Below are 22,612 nucleotides of genomic sequence, written 5' to 3'. Positions count from 1 at the left end.
ATTGCAAAAAGGTAAAAGAAAAAGCGTGACCTAAAACCTGGAAGTGAATGAGTAAACAATTTCCTTAAAGAAAAATATTTTCTAATATTTGGAAGCAGTTTCTGATATAGTCAATAAGTTTTAAAACCATAATTGGGACTTCCCTAGTGGCGCAGTGGTTAAGAATCCGCCTGACAATGCAGGGGACACGGGTTCGAGCCCTGGTCCAGGAAAATGCCACATGCCGCGGAGCAACTAAGCCCATGCACCACAACTACTGAGCCTGCGCTCTAGTGCCCATGAGCCACAACTACTGAGCCCACTTGCCACAACTACTGAAGCCCACGTGCCTAGAGCCCGTGCTTTGCAACAAAGAGAAGCCACTGCAATGAGAAGTCCACGCACCGCAACAAAGGGTAGCCCCCCTCAGTAGCCCCTGCTCGCTGCAAGTAGAGAAAGTCTGCGTGCAGCAACGAAGACCCAATGCAGCCAAAAATAAATAAATAAAATAAATTTATTTTTAAAAAAAGTGGTTAAGGTGGTACATTTTTTTTAAAAAAAGCATAACTGAATCAGTCAGTCCTTTTTTCTGTGATTTGAATACAAACCACACACACACACACACACACACACACACACACACACACATATATATTTTATGATTAAATTATAATTACCTTGGGAAATTTGGCATCTTGCCCTTCCTAAGGGATTTTGACCAATATGTGAATTACCTTGATTTATAGAAAACCTAATTTTAAGGAGAGAATTGTTCCTTTCCTAGATGTCTTACAGGTTTTTATTTTTTTGTTTGTCTTTTAAGATAAGATTTATTTACTGTTATTACCCTTAGCTTTGAAGGGAAAAGAAGGTTGGGTAACAGAGCCTAGAATCCACTTTTTAATGTGGATGTTTTGAAATTTTTATTCACTTCTACTACAAGCTGAGAAGTAGGCAAAGCATATTCTGCAAATCAAGCCCGTTAAAATTCCACTGCAAAGCGTGGACTTGACTGACTGCAAGTGGAGCTGTCAGCTCCTACAGGCGTCACTGTCAAAGGGCCGTGTCATCTGTCAGTGTCGGTTCCAGCTCACTGTTCCACATAGAGAGAATGCACTGTTGCCTCCCAATTGATAACACGCTGCCAGAAGCATGTTACTTTCTCATCCGTCTTCTTGTAGCTGTCAAAAATGGAATCCATTAATTAGTTCGTTCTTGTGAATTTTAGTTGTTCTAAAGACATGTAAATTTCAAAGTAAGACAAATAAAAATTCCAACCCAAACCAAGATGCCCATAAGGGCTCAAAATCCCAAAGTGGCCCTTGTTGCTGACAGTAGTGGGTACTGACCAGCTAAACTCTGCCTTAAGAGAATGTAATGATGTGGCTAGTTTCCCATCCCTTTTAATGAGAGCAAGCTTCCCAAGGCAGCAGAGGGAATGTAGAGGCGGGTAGAGATAAATGCGGGAGACGCCCTGAACATGGCTCTAACTAGTCAGGTAGTTTGACAAAACTTAGGGAGTCTGGTTGCTATTGCTACTGCATGATTACCTTTTTGTATTTTATTCCTCTCCAGTGGCTTTCAAAAATATTTGGATGGGCTTTATTTCCCTCATTGGGGGGGGGGGGGTCCCACGAAGCCTAGGCAATTCTGTAAACTCCATATACTTTAGACAGGGTGCCTCATGTGCAATTCACTTCCACACTCCAATATACAGTATATCTACGAATTGAAGGAATATTCTATAAGAAACTGGAAACAAATACATTGAATAATCTTTCTGTCTGATAGAGTTTATTGCAAAAATGAGTATGTTTAGCTTAACCCAATTTCTTCCCTCTCTACCTTTTCAAATCAGTGATAAAGGATTGCAGTGACACTAAATTATTTTATTCTACTCAATTCAGTAAGCATTTATTAAGTGGCTACTCTGTGTAACTCACCATGCTAGATACTCTGGGAAATACAAAAATGATTCAAATACAGTCTTAGTCCTCTAGAAGCTCATACTTTAGAGAAAGAGGCAAATGCATACACAAAGAGCCCTAATTCATGATAGACTGGAGGAAATATTAAACAATGAGCCATGAGAGAAGAAAGAGAAATGTGCTCCATCCCATGGGCTCTGAGAGGGAGGGACTGCTGGAGCGAGTAATGTCAGAGCAAGGCTTTGAAGAATGGGCGGTCTACACATGGCTGTAAATCCTCGATTTTAAAGGATACACCATATAGGGAGGAAAAACACACCAAAGGAGTGTGTTTGCAAATGACCAGGAAAATAGAACTTGCACAAGTGGAGGTGTTTGGGGAAGAGATTTCCAGCAGGAGGGAGGGCTGGTCCAGTCCAGGGCAGGGAGGATTCTGGGACAGAGACATCCTTCTAGGCACTGTGCATTTTACCAAAGCCAACAAAGAAGGCACTCCTTTTGTGAAAAATGTACAGGGGAGTAGTTTACTGTGATTACACCCAAGGATGTGTAGTGTAAATAAATGGTAACTATAACCAGAAGTATCTTTCTGAAATTTTTTTTCTTCTTTCCAGGTTTTCTTTCCAGTATAATATACAATAGAAAAGTAGAATCACTAGAATGAACAAAAACTAAGATAAAAAATAATTTAGCAGAATTTCTTTTTTAAGATCCTCAAAACATCTGGGGAATTCATGATTCTTTTCCCACAAACAGCACAATACTTTGGGATGATTTTAAGGCCCAGGAGGGAAGGGACTTTTTGTTTTGCTCCTTGTTGAATCCCTACCACTCAGAAGAGTGCGTGGCTCATAATAGGAACTCCACCGGCATCTAAGTGCACTTGTCGCAAAACCTATCAACTGTAGCTCAGCCAAGTCTCAGAAGTGGAACAAACATAGCTCATCTTTCTGCTGCCTTCATACAGCAGGGATAACTTCAGTTTGAGATGAAATGTCACTAGAAGGACAATTGCTTTTTACTAGGGGTTTAAAATGTGAACTTTTGTCAATTAATTTGGTGACAGTTATTTCTTATGTTTTGAGTAAAACTGATTTAAAAGGGAAGAAAACTTAAACGGCCAGCAGAAAAATGAACTATCAACAAAGGAATTTTGCTAATGCTAAGAATGTTTGAAATGCTTGTGTTTCTAGCTGTAAGATGCTAACGATAAGGTTATACCTAGAATGAGGTGAGATTGTCAGCCGTCTGGTTAATTCAGCCCCTCTATCTAGCCAATTTAAATATTCAGTCAGAAAGTGCATTTTATATGCAGAAAACTTGTTTGACTGCCTTCACATCTAAGTAAGCCAGATAACAGTAACTCTACGCTTCTCTTTGGGATATATAGGCCTAGCTGTGGTGTATATAGGATGAAGATGTTAAGCGACTGTTTCATTCCTTGATAGCTGCAGGTAATTTACTCATGGGCTTCTGAGCGAATAGGAGTCAGTGAGGTGTCCCCTCTAAACTGAGACAATGAGGGGGCACACAGAACAAACATTAGTGACTGCTGAGAGCCTCGCGCAGATGTAGGCAGGAGCAAGATTCCAAGTGCTCGACACAGACCCTAAGAACGGGCACCGGTTGCAGGTCGTGGTTCAGAGTCCTGAGGGTCCCCTTCTGGGCCAGGCCTTTAGTTGCAGGACAGCGAGGGAGAGGCCAGGGCAGCAGGTGTAGGGGGCAGCGGGTGTGAGGCAGGCGTGCTTATGGCCGCAGCCATTTACCACTGGTACAAAAGCAGTAATCTCTTAACAGTCAGTCACACCAGCGCGCCCCAACTGAAAATTATCCTTGAATATTGGTATAAATCTGGTTTCCACCCACGAGGAGTTTTAATGAGTACTCAGTCCCATTCAGCAGAACATCCTAGCCAGACTCAACATTAGACCAACCGACCAGAGGGGAGAGTCCAGAAAACTGACTGGGCCCTGTATGTCTGTGACTAGATCCAGCGTACGATCTCAGATCCTGCCTGAAACTCTAATCCCTGCCTGGCTTCAGTAGGATCGAGTGGTGCCCGTTGGAGGCTGTTGACACATATCACACAGAGGAATCAAAGGGCTCCCTTTAAATTATCAGCAGTTGGGGTGTCATGCTTCTGGAAGGTTCTTCACACACCTCTGACACAAGGTTACTCTTTGCAGCAAAACCCAGCTCTCGAAATCCAGTTCTAGAACGTAATGCAAGCTCTACACGTAAATGACAGAATTGACACTGCCTCGGTTATTTGGCCATTCTAATCCCTTACAGTCAGTAGCAACATCTTCCTTCCCTCGGACTAGCTTTCCTCCCTCTCTTTCCCTTCAACTACCCCCGCCCTGCCACACACACCCAACCTTCTCTCCACAATGTTTATTAAAACCAACTATGTGCTAGGGACAGGAAGTAACTTTAAACAGGAGGTCATTTTAACACTTAACTGCACACCAGCATTTCATCTAGGGTCCAGCCCAAGATCCTCCCACCCACAGCAATCTGCTTTCACTCTGTGGGTGCGAGGGTGACGCGCACAACGGGAGACGCATGCTGTGGAGGTAGGTTACTGCAGGAAGAGTGAATCTTGGAGGAAAGATTCGTACAACAAGGAAAAGCCATCCGTCACACAGCGGTGAAAAGCTTTGCCACAGTGATACCAAAGCCTTCCCTTCGTGCACGTGTTTCGGTGGCCCTGATAAGAACAGGCTACTGTGGTCTTATCCACGCAAATGCCATCTGACAAGTTGATCTCAGGTGCCTCCACAAGTCAGATGGTCTGTCACTAACTTGACTTCAATCCCATCCGACTTGGTATCAGTCAAAAGTAGGCTGGTTTACCTAACAAAAATCCTTTTTTAAAAATGAACATACTTATGGATGTTGGAAGGCCATCTATGCCCTTTCCATTAGAGGGATCCCTTAGAAACACCTGACTGCTCATTTAACTTTCTTTTGTGTACTGAACGTACTTATCCTTGACTGTGAACTCCTGCCGTAAAATAAGACAGCAATTTGGTTAGTTGTCTATAAATAATAAAGCAAGATCTATTAACCTAATTTCTCTGTGTAAGTCTTCCCCTTCTAATTGAATGCTTTTCTCTTTCTTTCATTAAAGTCAGCTCCCCGTGACCTTTAAATTCAGTTAGAAAAGTTAATCCTCTGGTTAATCTGGACCAATTGGTTTCTAAAACACCACTCAGCGACAAACCATTATTTCTAGCTCTGTTTTTAATTGGTTAGAATGTTACTGCTGTGAGATTCAGTAGCTGTCAGATTTGCCCGCTAGCCAGTCTGAGCTTTCTGGATGTATTCCAAGTCATTAAAGCAATAAAGCAACATCTCCTGCTCAAGCCCGGGATATTTATCCTGAACCCAAGCCCAGTGCTCTCTCTTGCTCCTATTTAATTAAGGCTTAAGGAACATTGGAAGAACTGAAGATTGGGGACAAGCACACTTTGGGGAAAAAAAAAAAATCTGAGGTTCAGCTTTTTTATGTTAAATGCTCTTTTTGAATTAGTAAGTGAAATTGCCATACACATCACAACTTAGCACTGATGCTAAATATATGTTTTCTCAGATATTTCATGACTTTTGTCTCAGCTTTGAGTTTTCCCCTTTACCAAAGAGCTCAAAGGAACCCAATATGTCTCAGAGTTAGAGTAATACTGATTTAACCTCAAACAAATAACTTATGACAATTATTTCACTCTTATAAAGAATAGAAGATCCTGTGCTTTCTTTTTAATTGTCCTATTAGTACCTGAGGAGCCACAACTAATATCAGATGATCATTTCAGTCATCCTCTTAAACGATCACCAGATCAAAAGAGATCATCACATACATTTTTCCAGCTCTGTATGTACCTAGTGAGGGGGCTGCATCAGAATCCTGGATTGAGGTCTGAACTTCCTCCTGAGTGGCTGAGTGATCATGCTTTAGAGACTCAAGTTCTCTGGATTCCAGTGGCCTCATCTATATGCTAGCAGTAGAATACTATTTATCTTAGAGTTTTCTAAGTGGTGAGTAGTCATGAAAAAACATATAGGACAGTCTTAGAAAACACTGACAGTGATGCAGTCAAAATTTTATTAACATAAAATCTCCCATTAAAGGAGTCCTTGGAGCGACAGGCAGAGTCAGATGTATTCCCTTAAATGGGAGAAGCTTATTCGTCTTGAGATCTTTCTTCCCTTCACTCTACCCAGGTGCTCCCAGCTGCCCGTCTCCTGGTGTCTCACGCCCAGAGTTCCTGCTCCAGCTTCTTGTCTTCTCCTGGGCCCTTGATTGGCCTGACTTGATTAAGGGGGGAGTGGTCGAGAGGATGTTTCTGCCCCACTACCGATGTTTCCTTCCACGTGGAAATGTCCCTGCAGGTGAAACCCTCCTGGTCCCGTTCCCTCTCTCACTTACTCGGTCCTTTGGAAGGTGGAGTCACTTATCACACTGGTAAATGTGGAAAGGATGAACTGGGTGTGCTTGGCCCAATGCTTCCCTCATTGTCTCAGTGCCACGTGTCATTGTTACTCGCAAGCACATGACAAGCTCCACGGTAAAGGCCCTGAGCCAGGAGGTATGGTCCCTGGCAGTTGCCCATCACGGGGCTGGTAATTCTGTCTAATTCTGTGCTTAGTGTTACAGGTCTCCTTGTCTGCAGATTTGAGCCAGATTCTCCACTGCGAGTTTTATCACTTTGGTCTTCTTTCTCTCTTTCTCTTTTGTTTTATTTAATTGATTCAGATCTCAGATGAAGAAGACGGGTCTTATTTATTTTCTATTGGACCCCCTCAAACCCTCCAAACTTACAAACCTATATACTTCTATCCATTACTCTGTGCTGAGCTTCATATCCATACACCAACTGTCCTTTAAAGAATTCTAGCTGTATGTTCCATTAGTACCTAAAATTCATGCCAAAAAACCCTAAACCATACAAACTAAACTAATGTCTTTATCTTTCACCTGTCTCATTAGATTGCAATCATGTATTTGCATGTCTCAGTATGAGTACCCCGAGGGCAGGGATCTGGCATAACTCCAACACTCACCTAATGTGTAGAGCGTGGTGGAGGCTCAAGAAGGTTTACCGAGTGAAGGAGCAACAGGGAAACTGCTGGGATGTGAGTGCAGTGGACCAGCCGCCTTTTTTTTTTTTTTATACAGCAGATTCTTATTAGTTATCTATTTTATACATATTAGTGTATACATGTCAATCCCAATCTCCCAATTCATCCCTCCACCACCACACCCCCTCACCACTTTCCCCCCTTGGTGTCCATTCTGCTGTCTGCCCTCTGGTCCAGCCGCCTTTTGTGCCCCCGCCCTCTTCAGCTGCCCCAGCTCCGCACTGACCCAAAGGTCCCAGGTCAGGGCTACCAGCAGAGCTACACAAAGACTGCCGAGCGCACAGAAGGTGAGAAGTCAACTCCAAGGGCCCTCAGCTCAGAACTGAGTACCAGCCCAGCACAGCTATTCTGCTAACGCAGATGACCCCGTCATTGTGTCACTAGATAGGAGGGCGCACCATCCTCATCCCCTTGACCTCTGTGCATCCCCTAATTGGGCTCCATTCCTCTAATGGACCCCTAAACCCTTCCACTGCATTCTCTGGATCACACCCAAATCCCCTTTATCCTTAACCTCCTCTCCCAGCATTCCTTCCTCTTCCTTATTCTAAATAAAATCTGACCATACCTTGAAGGCACTGCCTCCCCTGTAGCCTTAAAGAGTGGAAGCAATTTTTCTTGCACTCTTCCCACAGATGGACCTGGAGCTGAGGTAGCTTCCTTCCTCATTTCCTTCCAGATCACTCACTCTCTCTCCTGACTTTAAGCCTTCAGCGCTTCTGAGGCTCTTGCTATCAGCCAAACCAACCAGAATTTCTACCAACCCCCAGTCATCCCATTCATTCCTCAAAGATGCTACACCAGGCTGGCTGTCACCTCTTCACACTACTTCAGTCTTGCTGATTCTTATATCCAAGGGGATGACACTTCTGATATACCAGCTTCTCTCTCCAATGACTTGTCCTCTACTTTATCTCAGTCATTTTTTCTTGTGGTCATATTCTAGACTTTGTCATTACCAATATCTGTAACCCCTCATAATCTCAATTACAAGCCTCCTTCTATCTTTTCTGCTTATTCTCTCTAGTACCCTGATTTCCATAACATTTCACTTGGGACCCCCAATTCATTGACTTCACCCCCTCTTCACTATTCACTATTTCCTTCATGTCTTCATCTCTTTCCTAATCCAATGACATTTTGACAAATATATAACGGAAATGTGAAAGTAAAAACTGTAGAATAAAAAAGAGAAATGAGGGAAAAAATATTTTAAAATCCAAAACAATAATCCTAACATGCATATTGAAAAATCCTAAATATTTCCCCAGAATTTTGGGATTGATTTTCCTTCTACCGTTGGACCAGGAAGTCAACCTTCAGGACTATGTTTAGTCAGGGTTTCAGGGCTATTCTTTCATTAGTCTTTGCATCAGGTAGATAATTTAGGAGCCCTTCACACAACAACAAAAATTGTCAAGGCCTCAAAATACAAGTTGTTTTGATGGCATAGAACAAACAAAAAATTTTGTCAAGTTAAATTACATTAATTTGACAAAATGTCTTACTCTAAAGGTCCCTGTGATAAAATGATTCTATGAAAAGTTATAGTCAAATTCATTTCTGGAACCCATTCTGCTGCTGGGCAAACAAACTCAACATTAATTTTAGCTTTCTTCTGAAGCATCTGATGAAGTGACTGATAACTTCATTAGAGTAGGTGGATATGGCTGTTATTATGTATTAACAATCAATTCTGAAGGGAGAAAGACGTACACAACAGTGCTGAGATGAAAGAAGCACTAACTTATGACTGTTCTGTGTGAAAACAAACCATTTGACAGAAATATACATTATAATAATTTGGAAACTCATTGAAAATAATTCATTCACATTCAACTACAGATGGAAAATAACATGGGAAATAAAGTGAGTAAAAGCTTACCTTAAAAATTTACCTTAAAAATAATTTCCTATATTGGGTATGTCTACTACAGGGAAAAAAAAAAAAAAAAGATGGGAAGAAAAAGATGTCATCAAATACAGAGGGGAAAAAAATTAGAGTGGAAATGCCAATTAAGTAGCAAGTCTATACAACATTGGGTTAAAATGAGAAAAATTTAGGGATATTTGGAGATTAAGATATGTGTGTGTGTGTGTGTGTGTGTGTGTGTGTGTGTATATCACTGTGAATTTAGTAAGAAATAACATTCTGTTATTTTCTTCTGTACCTTTTAAATTTTACCACTATGGAATGAATTGCATTGGAATTGACACAGAAAGGATGGATCCTTCTTAAGTCTTTGCCTAGAGAGGAAAAAAAAAAAAATCAATTAAGTACCAAGAGAGCCGTAAACTGGCCCAGGTCTGGAACTTGTAAAACTTCACGGGAAATTGGAACAAAGAAAATATGTTAATTTCTCACAGTAGAGGGGAAACATCCTTTTAATTGGATCAGATTATTTTTTATCTCCCGGATTTTGAAGACTGACCAGAACAATAAGTACCTCCAATAAATTTTGACAATATCAAAGTGACTCAGAGATTAGCGAATTCTGCCATTCTTTTACCTGACAGGTAGCAGGGATCAGGGAACTAACAGAGGGCTGGTGTCAGCAGTACCGAGTAATGCTCATGAGGCGGTAGCTACTGGGAAACCTCACAAAGATTTCAGAACTTCTCTGGGCCTCCATTTTCCCTGTTTTTTGGAATTCATACTTTGTATAGGCAGAATTTATATGATGACTTTAACTGTTCTGTAACACACATAAACAAACATATACATACATGTATACATATATGTATACTCTATGTGTATATACATAGCTATACATATACTTTTTTTTTTACTTATTACCGTGGGTCCTAAATTCATTAGCAAGTTGATAACAAATAATACAAATGGATAAGTTTGTTCTAATGTCTCCATTCATTTTCCCAAGAAGAATTGGTCAGTAAAACTGATTGCCCCGCTTTATAATGTTGATGAAGAGACAATGGCTGAGTTTTAACTTAACATGGAAACTTGGTTAATTATTTTTCATTTAAAGAAAAATTTTGCTCTTTTCTGATTATGAAAGTAGTATATGCTCATTGTAGAAAATTAGAAAGGAAAAAATAATCATCCATAATCTTACCATGCAGAGGCATCAATTAACATTTTGGCAGATGGCTTCCAATATTTTTCTACATTTTTTATTTTACCTATCTGAGATTTTACTGTAAAAGCAATTTTATACACACCTTTTAAAAGTTAATCCCATAAACTTTGCCCCATTCAAAACTTTTATAAACATTAACAGATTATGAGTAAGCTTGGCAAGGGGCCAAGGAAGGTTAAAATAATGAGATTTCTTTTTTTGTGAGATTGTCCTCAGCAGAATGCATTTGTGGGAGTGAAGCTGGAGGCATGGCAAAAAGTAAGGAAGCTGTTGCAATAACCCAAGAGGCTGGTGATGAATGGTGGTATTGAGGGGGAGGAACGGACAGAGTGAAGATATATTAAGGGGATAGAATCTATTGCCTCAATTTTCTGGGCAACTTAAAGCCAGTTGGTGGTGTTACTGCACCCATTTTCTGAGACACACGGTTCTACTTTATCTTTCTCCTTTCTCCTTTCCCTTCTACTTCTCACTTACCTTATTCTCTAGTCTTTTCCCCAGTGTTCCTTCTTCTGTTACTCATACCAGATCTACCCATGACACCTAAGATATGGCTTGACTCTTTGGTCTTCTTCCAGAATTCAGGACCCTGAAGGCCCTGTGGGAATAATGCAATCTGACACAGGAGGGGTCTAATGTAGATGTCAGAGCCACTGATTTAATAAAAATTCGTAAACCACAAAACAATCTCTAACGAGGCACTGACACTAAAAACCCTAACAGGAGAAATTCCCGTATTTACTCCATGGGAGAAGACCATTCAAGATAAACAGTAACAGGTAAACCTGAGGGAGGGGGGAGAATCAACAATGATTGTAATAATTACAATTCTTATCAATCTGATGGGAATTGATACGTTTCACTAAATAAAGTAAATTCTATAGTAAAGGATGACACAGTAGGAAAATTTCCAGGCATCTGAATAAGATTAATAGGTAGTGTGATGAGCACCTGAGGTTAGGAATATCAGATCTTAAAACCCTCAGATCCGTGTTTCTATCATCTGTGGATGTTCACTATTTGCCTGAGGAATGGGTGGTGGTACTGGTCACTACAGCGGAAAAGTGTCTTTTACTGGAAGGCAGTAGAAAGTAGTGACTAGAACAGACTGCGGTCAACTCAGCACCATCCCCAGTTCCTTCTGAACTCTCCCTTGCATCACAGGGGAGAAGCCTGGGAACTCTATTTTCCAGAATTTTTTGTCTGCAGGGATACAGATTAGATTCCATCAGTGAGAGGCACTCCCATGAAATTTAGAAAGTGAAAGAGAAGAGAAAACATTAGTCTCTGGCAATGGCTAGTGTACTGACATTAGCAGGCAAAACACATGGAATTTTGCTGGCAGCTTCCACGCACCCACCTAAGAATCAACCAATTTGTGCTGCAGAAAGTTGAAGTCACCCGTGGCGACTTTTCCTGCAATTCCGACCTATCTAGATATTCTGAAAACCTTATCCCAGTGACTGAGGAAAATAAGCTTCCAAAAAAATGTTAGCTGTTCCCTTTATATAGAATGAGGTAGAATAATACTAGCAATAATGTGCTCAACAAATCCCTGTTTCTCCCCTGTCCTTGTGGCTGGTGTGTGCTCTCCTTAGAATGAAGTAGAGCAGAAGCCACAATTCAGAATGTGCCATTGGGCAGGGATAATAAAAGTGCGATTTCTGCAACCCAAACTTTAAAAGAATGAACTAGAACTCTGGACAAGGCCAGTGATCTGTGGCATGACCGGGGTTGGATTTGATTACCACAAAACTTCTCTGGGTGGATGAAGAAATAGAGGCTTGAGTGTCTGCTGGTTAGAGTAGAAATTGGGAAATCTCATCCTTCCAACTATTGCTTTGTGCTCCTAGAATCTGATTCTCAGGGAACTTCCTTCCTCTCTAGTTCTCTGTGGGTGGGCAGTAAATATTCCAAAGAAGGAAGCAAGTTGGGAGACCAACTGTATTTGAAGATGATTAATTCAAAGAGAAGCAGGACCAGATGAATCCGACTTTATCCTTAAGGAAGAAAAGACCTAAAGTGTAAATTCATTAGCAGCTTCTCTGTGACATTAGTTTAAAGGAGTTACAAAATGGAAGAGGAACTGACCCCTGATGGGCTTTATGATGGAAACGTTACATATTTCAGAGCATGGTGTATAACAGAGAAGCTTGGCAGAGTGGTCTGTTAGAATGTATGCAGAGGGACTTACAATCCCACTGGGGGCTCACAGGTGAGGTACTGAAGATTGCTGTAGTCATGCTTCTGCCCAGGAAGAGGCTGTTGGTATCACGAAGGCTCACTGGCTTCTGCTTAACCAGAATTTGAGCAAAGTCATACTTGGTAGTTTTTCACTAAAAGCCACGTCTCCGAGTCACTAGCTCCATAAGGAAGGGCAGCGATGTGAATTACTCCCCAGAGTAGATCTTACTATGGTTCAGGAAGAGGTGACAGGGTGGCCCTCTGGGAATGAGCTGGGATGGTGGGCTGTCCTCTGATTCTCATGGGGGTTGCATCACAGAGTACAAATGCTTTCCTTGTACCCATATCATTCAAGATTCCTAAAAGTCCACCTCTTTCTTCTTTCTTTTCATGGAAACTTCAACTTATTTTCATTTCCCTATTCTGTTGTTTCCAGTGGAGTTAAAAAACAATTTCAATTAGCCAATTTAGAGACAGTAAGTAACTATCTGTTATTTCTTCTTTTATTGACTTCATTTAATTTTAGAATGTAAGTAAGAATCTCCCACTTTTCAAAATTCAGGCTCTGCCACATAGCACAGGGAGATCAGCTCGGTGCTTTGTGACCACCTAGAGGGGTGGGATAGGGAGGGTGGGAGGGAGACGCAAGAGGGAGGAGATATGGGGATATATGTATATGTATAGCTGATTCATTTTGTTATGAAGCAGAAACTAACACACCATTGTAAAGCAATTATATTCCAATAAAGATGTTAAAAAAAAAGTAGTTTTCTTATTTATCATTTTTTCTTTTCTATTAAAAGAGAGATTTTAAAATTTAGCCTTAGGGTCAGTTTTTTATGCTAAATATTCCAATACAAGAAGGAATAATAATTACAGTTTTTAAATATGTGGTATTCATACCCGTTGCTGTATGTAGGGAAAGAAACTTACCTGAATGAATTTATAGGGACATTGACCGTTTACTTGCTACATGCCAGGTGCTAACGTAAGCATATTTTATGAATTACTTCAGTTAATCCTCACAATAAACCTTAGGACTACTGTTATCGCCATTTTACAGATGAGAAAACTAACCCTGAGAGGTATTTAATAACTTGCACAAGGTTACACCACTAAAACTTAAGAGGACTAGGATTCGAATCTAAGCCATCTGGTTCTAGAACCTACATTCTTAACCACGAAGCACACTGCCTCCAAGAATAAAGAATGTTTTCTATGGCACCAGCTTCCGGCCCTCTCTAAAAGTGGCGCCAAGCCTTCTCGTTGTGAGATGGCAATTGATCTTCCCCAACCAAATTAGCCTTTGCTGTTGGCCAGACGGCCCTCAACCTCCCACCACCCAGCATGTGTTTGGTCTCCAGGGCACAGGTCCTGCACCTTCCTCACCACCCAGCCGTGACCAGAGTAGACCCCCAGATCCCACCAACGGCTCCTGCAGTAACACAGGTGAGGCCATATCATAGCACCTCTCAGGGAGGGAGTTACAAATCTTATGGGGAAGCACATCGCCCCAAATGCCTTTGAACTACATGGATTACTTTGTAAATTATCATATTATGAGACTCAGAAGTTATAATAGTGAACGATTTACAGTAATTTATTTAATCTCCAGCTTGAGTTGATGAGGACCATATCACCTTTCTACCTCCACCAGGGCAATGTGCTTGCAGTCTACACTTGGCCATAATACTATCTTTTGTTGGTGAGGAGCTTTCAAGTTTACAAAGTGCTTTCACATCAATTTCTAGCTGAATTTTCACAATAACCAACCAGTTTAACCCCACTGTCCCCATTTACAGATGAGCACATTGCAGTTCAGAAAGATGAAGTGCCTTGGCTCAAGGTCACACAGAAAGAGCAGACTTTACACCTAAAACCCATGTTTCCTGTCTCAGAATCTAGAATGCATTGCTATTACTTGTTACTCAAGGTAGAATTTCACCATCATTTGTTTTCATTTCCCGAGGTAATATGTATCCTACACACTTTCCTGTGTCCTCTATCTGGTTTTTAAGTAGGTAATGACCACCTAATCAACCCTGATGACTCGAGGCTTAGATAATCCCTTCTGTCTGCAAGAGTCACTGTCACCTTCTAAATAACTTTGAGATTATTCTTGACGCTTATAGCCAGGATTCAGCAAATCTGTAAGAATAGACAACTTTTAAGACATTGAATAAGAGCCATTTTAGTGTTATTGTAGTCAGATTACTGGATTAAGTAGGGTGGAAAATGAACTCCCAAGAGTGTACATTTGGGCAAGTCAGTGCCCTTCCCCGAGCTCAGTTTTCACATTTGAAATCCAAGGGCATCGGATTAGCATTAGATCATCCCTAAACTCTCACAGCTTCTGAGTCTGATCTTTCAAGCTGAGATCTAAAGGAAAGCTGTGAACGTGGAGACAACAGGAAGCCAGCAGGAAGAAAGGGAATAAAGCAGGCTCCTGTCACCTCTGAACCACTACCCTGTGTTCCAGGTCACACAAGATAAGAGCTGGGGAGAATGTGGAAAGCTCATGGGGCCACTGTCAGAGGTGTTCCTGCACGGTCTCACCGCAGCCCCACAGCCTTGCCCCCGAGTCTCTGTAGACGCCCAGAGAAGGGGCTTCAGCATCCTTTTCAGAAACGGCCATCTACTGCCAGTAAGGTCTTCCTTGTGTATCTCCTTGACCACCCACATCATCTATGCCTTGCTCCTTTTCTTCCAGTTCCTGTGGTTGAAAGATATTTGATGACAGCCAGTGGTATAATAGGCAAAACAGAGAAGCTGTTTGGCCAAGATTGGGACTCAAACTTTAGGGACTGTGCAGGGAAACTTTCTTAAGGTTCAGTCACAGCGGAGGATGTCATGGTTGAGTCTCAGCATCCGCCTTACCCTTCCCAGATGTTCAGCCGCCCTGTGGTTTGGGGGCTTAGCTCCAAGCTCAAGTTCTGAGACACATAAGCCAAGGATGGGATTGTGCTGTTTTTCTCATCTCTCTTGCCAGTAACTGGTTTAGAAACCCAGGCTTGGGCCCATCAGCAAAAGGCATTAGTCTGATGGCAGGGAATGACTTGTGCAGGGATTGATTCTCCCATGTAATCTCTGGGACCTCTTGTCTACTACATGACCCTTGCCCCTTCAAGTCCACCACACCAGCCTCCTTGTTGTTTCTGGAACATGAACATGCCCTGAGGCTCTTCAATGCACTGTTCCCTCCACCTGGAGTGATTCTCTACACACAGTCTAATGTTAACTCTCCTTCGAGTCTTTGCTCAAGTACCACTTTCTCAATGAGACCCACTCTGACCATCCTATCTGAAGTTACAACCAACTCCTTCATCACTCTAGGTTTCTTTGTTTTCCTCCTCCCCCGCCCCATAATACTTTTAAAGCATTCTATATAATGTAATTATTCATTACATTTATCGTTACATGTTTCCTCTCCCTCAGGTGTAAGGGCCCTGGCAGGGAGCTTTGTCTTGTTCACTGCTTCACCCCAAGTGCTTACCTGCTTGCCATGGTCAACACTCAATGCCTTCCCTATTGCACACTTGTGCAATCAGTCACAATCTGGATCCATTTTACCTGGGTAGACTTTACCTGCCTAAAATTTTATGAAGCTCAAAGAAGAAGAGGTCACGGCAGGGGCGACTGGACTAAAATGAGGATAAAGCCAGAGAATAGAAGTGGCAAATCAGTGGAGCCCAACGTGGGACTTTACACTTTGAAATGTGGGGTGCTGTGTAACCCACCACCAGAGGAAAATGCAAAGGGCCAGGAAGACAAGGAGCTTGTCCAATTTGATAACTAGAACTCTTGTCCAGAGGCTGTTAACTGACCTCTAGAGTTCTTTACGCTTTAAACCACTTCTTAAAAAACAAACAAGCAAAAAACATCTCTCTTAAATCCGTGCATGGTCGCCCTGTGTGGTATGCAGGGAATAATTTTGCTCTAAAGAGTTACTTTTGGTACTTTCTTTCTCCCCATGGAAAACATGGTTTTCTCCTGGAGACAGCACCATAAGACAAATCTTCCCACGTCTGAGACATTGTGTCTTTCCTGGCGTTGTGGTCTTCGCGTCTCCCTTTCTCCTGCCCCCTTTGAGGCTACATATGATGAAGAGATGCGGCTTTGGTCGTCATAACGGGTTTGGGCCTGCCATGCCTGGGCAAGAGCTACGAGGAAGCTTTTCCCTGAGGGGGCGAAATGAATCCCAGGTCTCCCATAGCATTTGGATTCTCAAGCTTTCAAAAATTCTCCATGAACATGGGCCAGAAACAACACAGACTATCTCAATTTCATCTAAACATAAAATAAATTTAAAGAAATCCATTGTGCTAAAATTATAATATGGAACCCATGGGCATTCTAAAGGGCTACCTGGAGGTTTGCTGTGGAAATTTTATGAGATGTTGTTCTGTGAGCTGTAGCATTATCAGAAAAACCGTTGGGCCTTGCAAGTGGCTGCTTTTCTCTCTCTGAAAGGGCTGTGGGAGGATATAAGTAGAGTTTAGGTGTAGAGTTTGGGGGAAAAACAAAGAATTTTAGAGAAGTGATGGATTTGGGGGGTGTATACAAATTCCACAAAGATCTATTTACAGGCACTCTGTGTAACTTCAGAGCCAATTGGGAAAAACAGAACTTCAATATGAAAAAAAAAAAAAAAAAAAAAGGCTCACTGGGCCCAGTGGTAGGAGGCTGACACCCGTCCTGAGGGCACAGATCTTTTCTGTGGTGATCGCAGGCCTTCCCGGGGCTAACTGAGTGAGGGACACAGCATGGCATGTGCCAGGACCCCAGGACTCGACACTGTAGCGCAGTCAGAATATATCCTCACCTTTCCTGGCAAAATCCCACATACCTATCCCCTTAGGCAAGTCTAGACCAATATTAGTAAGAAAACAATGAATTCACAATGATAACATGTTCCACCCTCACACACACACGACCCTGAAGATCTGAAGTGATGCTATTTAAAACAGTACGCTAAGAGAAATAATTAGAAAATATTTTACAAAGAGGAAGAAACAATCATTTTAAAATTTGAACATATAAATTAAGAGGCACAATCTCTCATTTCTCTCATTTCCCTCTTAGTCGGCAGACTCCTTTTTTCTGTGTTCTTCACAGAGCAATTTTGTCCTTGAACAAGTTCCCTTCTTTCTCAAGAAATGAAGAAAACCTCTCTAAGAAACTCAACCCAGCAGTTGGAACTGCCCTCTTTCCTCATGGAGCACATAGGCAGAGGAATACACAAAAGGACTCTGCTGTTGTTTTTATTTGTCTCTTGCATTCTGTAACCTCAGACATACCGCTCAATCACCCTAGGGCTCATTTTGCAATATGCCCTGTGAAGAATTTCAGTCTCTTTCACAAAGTTCCCGTGGTATTATGAACACAACCTAAGCAAAACGACCAACGCTTTGACAGTCTTCTCTACTTTGAAGTATAATTAGTTCCTTAACTGAGACACAAACGTTGAACCCATTCTTGAATTCAAGCATCAGCCATCCACCCCTTGAAGAAGATACAATCCCTTTTCTTATTCCTAGTCTGTGTCCGCGGTTCAATCGTCCTACCTTACCCACCTTACCCTCTTCCAGGTTCTGATAACAGTTGTCTGTTATTTGTGGACAGACCTCTCTTTAGTCTCCTTTCATTTCTAGAGTCAAAAGTCACAGCTCTGAGGTGTCACCTTTGGGCAAGATGCCTATTCTCATTAGAAGGCTAACCTAGTCCCCAGAAGCCAACAGAATCAAAGTTGTGGATTTTAAGGACCAGAGCCTTCTTGATACCTGAGGTGAGGAAATCGCTATATCAAGGGCTCTTAACCTGGAGTCCCGTGGGTGGGCTTAGGAGGACTTGGGACTCCCATCGTTATACACAAAATTGTATCTATGGTTGTATGTTAGCCTTTTTTCTCGGGGAAAGAGCACTTAAACGTCATGAAACTTTCAAAGTTGTCTATGACATTCCCAAGATTAAGGACCCTTGAAATAAAGAGTTTCCACAACTGACTCCTCTTATTTTTATATGTGAGTGTGGCTCAAAATCACCCGCACCATTGGTCCAACCCAGTGAGGACAGGTTTGCTGAAGAGATAACAATTTTTTACCTAGTTTTTGAAAACAAGAAAAGAGAAAGTTTTTCCTGTTGCAAAAAAACAACAACATGGTGTAGTCTAAATGAGCTACAAGTCCCCGGGTGACTACCTTGTACAGGGTCCCGAGACAGGTGTTAAGACTGACAACCCTCTAACCCTCATTCTGTTTGCAGTGCAGCCTGGAACCGTCTCTTTCCTTCCATCCTCCTTCCTTTTCAAGAAAAAACTTTCATTTTGCTGGTGCAGAACAAATAAATCCAAGTCTACATAAGCAGAATACCTCCTCTGCAGCTCTCTCTCCCAAACTGTAGACCATTTCTCTCTATGGGTGTAGGTATCATAGCCCCCCCCGTCTACTTAGAGACAACTAGTCTGACTTTGCTTACTAGTCATGTCAATGGCAATCCCATCAACAGCACCAACGTCACAAACCAAAGGCAGTGTTACTGAGTGCATGTTTCTATGCGAAGTGCTGTATGTGCATTATCTCATTTAATCACGAAACAGTCTCATAAGTAGGTGTTACTATCAACTCCATTCTACAGATGGGAAAACATGTTAAGGAAGGTTAATTTATGTGTCCAGGGTCACACAGCTGGTAGGGCCGAGCTGGGATTCCAGCCCAGTTCTGCTTGGCCCCAAAGCCTGTCCGTGTTCTAAACCACCACTCTGTAATGCGACCCTCGGATAACTAAATCAGAATGGAGTCTCCTCACGTTGCAAAGCAATTTCTTCAAAGTAGAAATTTCACAGGTGTGCTGCAGAAGACGGTACCATGATCAATGCTTGAAAATGCAAATGCAATCATTATATTATGCTCACCTCGGAACACAAAAGCTTGATTGCATAAAAATGCTGCTTTTATTAGTAAACAGGAGAAGGTTGAAACAGTCTTGCAATTTCTGTATTGCTTTATCACTCCTGGTTTAGAGTATGAAAATTTGATCAAAGCACCTTCTTAAGAATTCAGTTTCATTTATATTTTCAGTCCCCAAACATAAATATGGTGATGGTACATATCAGGGACATTAAGGACACTTGTATAAAAATGGAATTGAATGTTGCATTGTAATCCTCTCTTTTATCCAGCAGAACATGGGGGGAAAATATACTTAAGTGACTCTGGAAGCCGTAGCTCAGCAAAATGCCAGACAACAAATTATCTCTCTCTGATATCAAGTATTTGAGAATTACATTTTCAATAAAAGCATCTCTCTTGGGTTTACACCATCAAAACAGGAAGAGGTGCAAGATTATAATTTTATGATGTGTGCCACTTAGAGAAAAAAGTAACTTTTTTCTTCACTTGCTTTGATGTTGTCAAAACAAATCATCACCCTGCTTGCTGCACTTCTCTCCCTCGTGAGGTAAGAGATTCGAAAGGGAAAGATGTGTCTGCACCCAACGAGAGTCCTCCAAATTTTACTGGCAATTAGGAGAAAAGACATGAGTTGTAAATCTCCTCTCTGGGTAGAAAGTTCCCCAAACTTCTCTTTTAAGGAACCTAGTGACGAGTCCAGGAATGGTTCAACAACTCAACTCGTGAGCTATGCTGGGCCTGAGAGTAGCCAAACAAGGCGAGCCTCTGATGTCCTCAGAGCTCATTCTCAAGCCACCACCGCTGGAGTCAAGCAGATAATTTGCGATTTAGCACCGGCAGCATTTGGAAGGATTTTTCTTTTTTGAGAGCTGCTGTAGTCAAGGACCATGGAAGTCAGGTGCAGTCATATCAGTCAGGAAAACAGCTTTGAAAACTCTTGTGTATTTGGCGGTTGCTAATTTAGAAGCAAACTTCACCTGTCGACTGCTCGTGTGTTCGCCTGCTCTGTGGCAGTGCTCACTTGAACCTGGCCCAGTGGGAAATTACTATCACCTTGGCTAGAAATCAGTCAAAACCATGGAAATCACCGTATGGCGTGATCCCGGGTTTGTCAGGAGGTGTGGAGAGAGCACACTTCCCAGGCGGTACCCACTGATGAAGCGGGTTCGTCCTGACTCACAGCGGCGGGGAGAAGCATGCTGATTATGACAGGACATGGGCTGCATCTTTGAAAAGGTCTCCTGTGTCTCTTAATTTTTTTAAGATGTCTAAATTCCCTCAAAAACCAAAGAACAAAGTTATATTCAGATACACATCCGTTTGTGCTCATTAGGGGAAAAAAAAACCCCAATTTACCTTATATTTTAAGAGAAGTTGCCTAAAATTCACAGGTGAAGAAAGGATTCCGTTAACTCACAGTGTCAACCAAAGAATGTCACCTGTCATGAATTATCAATTTTTTACAGCACTTTTTTATCTCAGCCGCCCACCGAAAGTGGCAGGGAATTAAAAAGAACTTTCTCTTTAGGGTAGTCTTTTTTCTTTTTGTCTTTTTTTTTTTTTTTGCATGATGGAATGCTTTACCATATTTCATCAGTTCTTAGATTTCCTTTTTCTGAACCATTTAACATCTCTGAAATTGGTGTCAAAATTTATGAGATATCTTAGTTGAATGAGCAGCCTTTCTTCTTTCTCCATTTCAAGGAAATATGGTATTTCCATGATCCTTTACCTATTCTAAACCCCCATGGATCCCCAAACTTCCTTTCTTATAAATATGCCCAGGGCTATTTTGAAATCTAGCAAAGACATGAAGCATAAACCTGCCTCACAGCTGTGTACGAAGCTGGCATGCCTCTGCTTTCCCAAGCATACAGGATCTTCTCTGCACAATCTATGCCTTTGCTCCTCACCCGGGGTCTTGGGCAGTGACAGACCCTGCCCTGGTCCAACTCTGTCTCCTCCAGCCTAAAGATGAGCAGTTCTCACTCTGTCACTTCCACTGATAACCACTCCCAAGCCCTGACCTACCTTCTTTTCCATATTTTGTATGAGTCTTTGCAGATCCATTTGATAGCTGCTAATAAAGCAAATACTGTAAGGACTAAAAAGAACTGATAATCTGTGTATAGGAAGAGCTGGTGAAGAAGTCCTGGGACCTCCCTGGTGGTGCAGTGGTTAAGAATCCACCGGACAATGCAGGGGACATGGGTTCAAGCCTTGTTCCGGGAATATCCCACATGCCACGGAGCAACTAAGCCCATGCGCCACAACTACTGAGCCTGCCCTCTAGAGAGCCCATGAGCCACAACTACTGAGTCTGCATGCCACAACTACTGAAGCCCGCACGCCTAGAGCCCGTGCTCAGCAACAAGAGAAGCCACCGCAATGAGAAGCCCGCGCACCGCAACTAGAGAAAGCCCCCACGCAGCAACGGAGACCCAACACATCCAAAAATTAATAAACAAATAAATAACTTTTATATATATAAAAGAAAGAAGTCCTCAAATAGGGACCAGGTCTTTAAATATCCAGGCTCTCGGATCTTGCATATCAATCATAACTTCTGGGATCTTCCCCGGCATCGGGAGACTTTGTAGAGGATGGTGTTATGCCCAAAGACTAGATTAGAGTTGACCTAGTACCTCCAAAATAAAATAATTAAAACAAAGCAAAATGAAAAAATAAAATGAAAGTAAAATAAAATAAAATCAATTCCTGTTGTAATTCTCTAACTTGGAGGAGGCAAACTGACAGCCAGGCTTCCTACAGCTGCCTTTATGTTTATTTGGCTATTTTATCTACTCACATGAAATTTTGAAAGACAAAGGTGGGGCACTTGCCTCTCCCTCTCTGCTGGTGAGGGTGGTTCGGTGTTCCTTCCCTCCTCACAGTGTCAGTCGGAACCAGGTTGGCACTGCAGTGTCTGCACAAGGAAAAGGGAAGCATAACAGTTTCAGGAAAAATTGCTGTCTTTGGAGAAAGCAGAGAATGAGATGGGGAAAGTCTTCAACTATAATGAAGATACAGAGACAGCAGCTTTCTTAGTGGATGGAGCCAGCCCCTCGGCCAACCATGGGGCACAGACTTGCAGGAAGAACACCACAAGTGCTCTTGGAGTTTCCCCAGGTTTACATCTCACTCTAACTCATCAGCCATGGGCCACATGAGAGTCACCCAGCGTGTCTGAGTCCCAGTTTCCTCAACCACAGAACAGAGGGGAATCAAGCCTTGTGGCTGACAGGGTCTTGATGCTCCGGCTGGGTGTTAAGCCTGAGCCTCTGAGGTGGGAGAGCCGAGTTCAGGACATTGGTCCACCAGAGACCTCCCTGCCCCACATAATATCAAATGGCAAAAGCTCTCTCAGAGA

At 42.1% G+C, this 22,612-nt stretch overlaps 1 long non-coding RNA gene across 2 annotated transcripts in view; it reads right to left on the bottom strand.

The window, feature by feature from the left end:
- Positions 1-22,612, bottom strand: part of LOC309667175 — a 79,159-nt gene that overhangs the window by 19,615 nt on the left and 36,932 nt on the right. The window contains exons 2-4 of one of the 2 annotated variants that reach the window (XR_014267576.1): positions 22,052-22,168; positions 1,530-1,701; positions 657-1,160 (exon numbers count right to left, since the gene is read on the bottom strand). This is a non-coding gene — a long non-coding RNA (uncharacterized lncRNA). The remainder of the gene's footprint in view (positions 1-656; positions 1,161-1,529; positions 1,702-22,051; positions 22,169-22,612) is intronic. The other variant, XR_014267577.1, reaches the window with a different exon arrangement.

The sequence above is a fragment of the Balaenoptera physalus genome (assembly GCF_965194825.1).
Source record: "Balaenoptera physalus genome assembly, chromosome: 9".
In the NCBI taxonomy this organism is placed as follows: domain Eukaryota; kingdom Metazoa; phylum Chordata; class Mammalia; order Artiodactyla; family Balaenopteridae; genus Balaenoptera; species Balaenoptera physalus.
The sequence above is the reverse complement of the archived record's forward strand: the minus strand, read 5'-3'. Positions and strand labels throughout refer to the sequence as shown.